This window comes from Varanus komodoensis, unplaced genomic scaffold (assembly GCF_004798865.1).
Source record: "Varanus komodoensis strain SLA01 unplaced genomic scaffold, ASM479886v1 scaffold12, whole genome shotgun sequence".
NCBI classification, from domain to species: Eukaryota; Metazoa; Chordata; class Lepidosauria; order Squamata; family Varanidae; genus Varanus; species Varanus komodoensis.
In genome coordinates, this window is record NW_025335349.1 from 21,812,290 (window position 1) to 21,818,289 (window position 6,000).

The window sequence follows — 6,000 nt, forward strand, 5'->3', positions numbered from 1 at the left end:
ATGGAACAAGCTGAACTGAGCTTTGAAATAATTTTTGGATAATTTAGGCAAGCTAAAGAATGGCTCGCTTTCCTAACCCCAGTGTTTGCAGAAAGCAAACGTTGAGGCTGCCCATGTCGTTCAATGATAATTACCACCAGAAGTGGATGGTGGGAGAACCTTGATACAGAGAGCAGAATGGAACCTAGTCCATCCCAGGTGTCTGACAGGGGATAATGACAGATTATACATGGTCACATGGCAGCCCCACCTTCCTAGAAGTACTGCAATGAAGTCAAAGGTAGATCTGACCTCTGAGTGCTGGTCAGGTTCAGTTTTGGGGGGACTGGGATGGGATGGGGGATCACCAGTGCCTTTGAAGGCATCGATTCACTGGACAACAATGACACAAGCAGCTGACGGTGGGGTGACTGTTGGTTCTCCACATCATCGCCACCTTTTTGACCACCCACTCATTCGCCCACAGCCAGGATGGCAAAACAACAGGACACCCTCTGTTGGCCAAACGAAACTCTTGTGGTGGGGGCCACTTGGGTATAACCCCAAATAGGAAGGGAGGAACACATCACTGAAGAAAAAGACAACAACGACAAAAGAGGCTTCCTGTTTCATCAAATCTGCGCATGTTAATTCGTAGCTATGTAGCTAATTCATAGCTACATGTTAACTCATAGCTATTATTGAGGAATAATAGCTGTAGTTGAAACAGAAGCACAATGATAGTGGAGAAGATTTGGCCAGGTGTGTGTGTGTGTGAGTGTGTGTGCACCTTTTCCATCTGCAGTCCAGTTGAGGTTCACCGTGGATGGCACCATCCACGCCCCGCTCACCCTTCTGATGCTTCTTTATCTTTAAACTAGGTGTGGATAGGACACTTTCAGATACAGGAATGTTGTCATCTCTTCGAACAGAGGACTGCCTCTCATGAAGTGGACAAAGAGCTGTGCTGGACACGTCATGGCTCCTGCAGGGGCAATTCTGCATATTCCCAGGCTTAATAACGAAGGCCACCTGGCTGACAGCTTCAGAAGGGCCACTAATGTTAGACATAAGGCTAGTAGATATGCAGGATTGGACTTCTCCACCATGGTGCTCCTAGGCCCTTCCCTAGATAGGATGGCCATGGGTCAGTTTACTTCCCAGAGAATCATAAGCTGCCATTAGAACCATTCTCCTCCATGTCCCTTTACTATCAGAAGTGCTGCAAGTGGGAACAGGGGCCAGGCACTGAAACGAGTTTCCCTACAGAGGTGAGGTTATCCTACCATCCTCTGTCTTTCACTTGTTGGTGAAGATACTTATTTACATTCATAGCCTGCATTCTTCCAAGGAACTCGGGGCAGCATCCTTGGTTCTGCCCCCGTGAGGTAGGTCAGTCTGAGAGGCAGGGATTGTCCCCAGATGGCTTAGTGAGCTTCATGATGCAGCAAAGGCTTGAACCTGGATCTTCCAAGTCCCAGTCCAATGCCCTAACCACTACCCCACACTCTTTCCACACTGATTTTATTTCAGGAAGCATTTTCCTAATGTGGATTCTTATATGTTTTGACTGCTCATTTTAGTGCTCTCTTCTTGGTTTTTATTTTATTATTCCTAGTTATTATTTTATTGTGAGCCATGCAAGTACAAGAAAGGACATAGGTAACAATGTTGTTGTTAGTTGCAAAATCGTGTCCGACCCATTGTGACCCCATGGACAACACTCCTCCAGGCCTTCCTGTCCTCCACCATCCCTCGGAGTCCACTCAAGCTCATGCCGACTGTCCCAGTGACTCCATCCAGCCATCTCATCCTCTGCCGTCCCCTCCTTCTTTTGCCATCCATTGTTCCCAGCATTAGGCTCTTCTCCAGGGAGTCCTTCCTTCTCATTATGCAGCCAAAGTATTTGAGTTTCATCTTCAGCATCTGGTCTTCTAAAGAGCAGTCAGGGTTGATCTCCTCTAGGACTGACCGGTTTGATCGCCTTGCGGTCCAAGGGACTCGCAGGAGTCTCCTCCAGCACCACAATTCAAAGGCCTCAATCCTTTGGCTCTCAGCCTTCCTTATGGTTCAGCTTTCACAGCCATACATTGCAACTGGGAAAACAATAACCTTGACTATACGCACTTTTGTTGTCAGGGTGATGTCTCTGCTTTTTAGTATGCTGTCTAAATCTGCCATAGCTTTCCTCCCCAGGAGCAAGAGTCTTTTAATTTCTTGGCTGCAGTCCCTGTCTACGGTGATCTTGGAGCCCAGGAAAATAAAATCTGTCACTACCTCCATTTCTTCCCCATCTATTTGTCAGGAAGAAAGGTAACAATAAATCAACATAATAAATCATCTTGGTTATGTAAGACCTGAAAAAGGGCTTTAGCTTCAGTGACTTGGGGCCTTCAGGAATCTTGGCTATGATGAGGGATAGCGTCCATCATGAAAGCTATGGCAGCCACCAAGGGGTTCCTTGAGGCTTGCCGCATGCCCTGACTTTAATATTCCTTTAGGTCTTGCATCAGCAGGTTTATCATGCACAATTTGCCCTTGGCAGAATACATTGTGCATGTTTCTGCCTTTTGCCCCAAAGCTGAACCTTTTCTTCTGACTTCCACTTGTTGGTATTTCCTCCAAGCTACGGACACAAAGATCTTACTATTTGGACAAATTTGAAGAACAATATACAATGCCAGTGCTTGTTTTTATCTTTATTTCCTCTCTAGAACTTAACCAGCTCTTTGATTAGGATTATTTGTGTAGTTTTCATTCCTGTGGCAATTGCAGAACTGTGTTTCCTTTTCAAAAATTGCAGGAAAGATGGAAAGGGTGGACCTATTTTGTTCTCCGTGTTGTGACATTTAGAGATTTTAATGTTCTCCATTTCCCTTTTTTTTTTAAAGAAAAGTTAGATTTTGTTAAACCTGTTCTCCAGAGTGATTTTAAAGCCCCGTACTCAGATGCATAATTATCATCTGCAGTGCTTAGGATGTTTAGTTTAGACTTAAGCTTTCCCACAGCTCTAGTGGCTTTATCCTCGTCTTGTACTTCCCGGTAGCCAAGCTCTGTGAGTACCAAATAGAATAATGGGCAAAAGGTTGACAAATGAACAAACACATCTTCATTTTGATACAATAAAGCCAAACCACTTGTACATATAACATTTTGAGAATATCTTTAAGTGACTTCTGTGGCTACAAAAGGCAGAAAATAGAGATACTTAAAGAATCCTCCTTTAGCACTACAGAGTCTTTAAATTCAAAAAGCTGTTCAAACACTGCATGCAAAACAAGTGCATAATTTGGCACATGCTTTGCACGCACATGTGATTTTAAAAGCTGTGGGTATTAAAAATAAAGTAGGGACATGATCCAGAGCTACCTCCTCTGTGCAGGTCACATAGCTGGACTCTTTGCTGTACAAGCAACCAAGCATGAGAAGGTGGCCAGCAGTAGAAGAAGGAGACAGAGAAGGGGAGATTCCAGAGAAGGAAATGAACCCACACTCCCCATTTCTACTTCATTCCACTGCCAGTTATCACAGAGTTCATGTCCACTCAGCTCCTTCTGCTTGACATCACTACTGATTTTGCCCAGAGAAGATGCATGACTCACACCCTGAGTAGCCAACCCAGAAGAGGAGACACTGACCAGATCACATAGGCCAGGCACACCTGAAGCAAACATGCTGGATATTGGCCCAGGCTTCGTGTCATACCTGGGCATCATCCATGCACACCCCACAAGGTGTTTTGAGATGTTTTGAGTTTTTATCATGTAATGATTTTACTTGCTGCATGGATACCAGAGCTGATGTCACTCAGGCATTAAGAGAACGTTTGCTTCTGTTCGTGATGTTGTAGAATTCAGAGGTGCCAAGGGAGACGTTGGGCACACGAACAAGAATGACTATACCATGCAAGCAGGCTGTCAGTTACATCAGCAACCTAGGCCTGTTGTTCTTTCTTTAAAACAAAGGGCATTGTTCTTTTTAATTGAAAGGGAGTGTTCTCTTATTCAGACACAGGATCTATTGAGAACATATTTTTAACTTTAATTGCAACTTCAGATCCTCTGCCATTGTGTCCTTAAAGTTATTTCCTTATGCTTAAGTACAGTACGTTCCAAAATCATTTGTTTTGCTTTTAGATAATTCAAGTCATTATTCACCGCAGCCAGCAATCATGGGAAAAAACACTAAAAATAAGCCACTGGTGTAGAAAAGGTATGTGCATGTGTACATTTTAGAGACGTGTGGCAAAAGTTATGGTACCCTTTGCATATAGATTATTTTCTTCAGGGCAAAAATGGGCGTTCGTATCTTGCATTATAAGAAATGTACCAGCAAAGGTGATGGTAGGGATGGCCTGTTAGGGGTGGAGCGCCAAATCTTTCACGTGAAGCCTCAGATCCCTGGGAGATCTTCTGCCCCGCCACCCTTGCTCTTCATGGGCACTTGCTGAAATAAAGCTGTAAGGCCCCTGATCATCTCTGTTGCACCCAGTCCCCTGGCATGAGTGGCGGGGGGGGGGGGGGGTGGCCTCATGTGTTTCCCCTCCTGCTGTTCCCACATGGAATCTCTCTGCCCATTGGTTTTTTGCCCTCCTCCCATAGGCTGATGGGAGTTCCACTCCAAGACATTGCTGAACCTTCCTGTTGCCTGTTCCTGCTCTAACATCTCACTACTCTACCACTGGTTTTCTAGACAAGAAGAAATCTCTAGGCAAATCCTTGGAAGAAAATCGCCTCCACCTCCTGCCTTCTAGACCAGTGCTTTGCAACCACCAGTCGGTGGACCAGGGCTGGTCCGCAGGAGATTTCTTGCTGGTCCGTGAGGGCTGATCCTGCTTGCCACAGACCAGCATGGGGGCTGGCTGTGCGCCACTGCTTCTTCCTTGGTTGGCACCACATTTGCATAAGGGGGGTAGGGAGGGGAGACACGGCTTGGTGGGAGCCAGTTGGGAGCCATGCTGGGCCAATTTCAGTATTTTGCTCTTCTGTTGGCATGTTTTGTTGCTCGGTTTATGTTTGTTTTGGAGAATTTTCTTTCTTTTTTTTGTTCTTGTGTATGGAAACTGATACATAGAAATACTGTATTATGTGTGTGATGCTTTTTGTTTCTGCCTCAGCAGTCCCCGAGGTGCTTTCCCTGTCTTTGCCTATCCCCAGCTGTGGAAAGGTTGAAAACCACTGTTCCAGACAACCAGTGAAGAAAGTTTCCCATTCCAGCATTCAGATTCCTTTCCCATGGGAGAGGCAATTAACCTCCAGATGCCCCAGTCCTATAGCTCTCAAATGGAAGGCAGCCTGCAAATATTTGCAGAAGGGTTTATTGTAATCTGATTGTCCTAAGCCCAGCCTGATTCCCTCTGTCTCCATCTTGCCAGCAGCCTCCATATGCGTGTGCTAATGCAGGATACCTAGCAGAATTCTGCTGCATTTCCCTGCAACAATGCCGGGTCACCACTTTACACTGAATGCTGTCAAAGAAGCAGAACACGCATGCAAACCTCAGCCTGCCTCATGGCATTGCAGCAGTTCTGACCAACAGCCTGAAACCTCTTCTAACCTTCCCCTGTCCTACCAGCGAGGAGTGCATGCCGTGACATCAGAGAAGCTTAGCCCAGAGGGACCAGGACTTCCTGCTCTTTCAACCTCCTTCCACCATCCATCTGTTCTGACAGCACCATGCTTCTCCACCCATCCTTCTCTTATTGAAAGCAACATCTGCTCCGTTTGCAAAGAAGATTAAAGTTAACGTTAAAGGAACTTTTCTTCCTTTACGTCAATCATTTTTTATTTCAATGTCTTTTATTTCATGCTCTGTTTATATCTTGCAATTCTGTTTTTATCCAAGTGTGACAGTATAAAAACTAAATAAAGTGAATAAATTCTGTTTAACATTTGTATTCTAATGACTTTCTAGAGCATCTGTTACCCTACTGTCTCAACAACTCCTAGGATCCCAAAAGCTATTATGCATTTTCCCATCAGAGCTCAACCACTGTATTTAAGATTTGGTAATTAGTCTCCA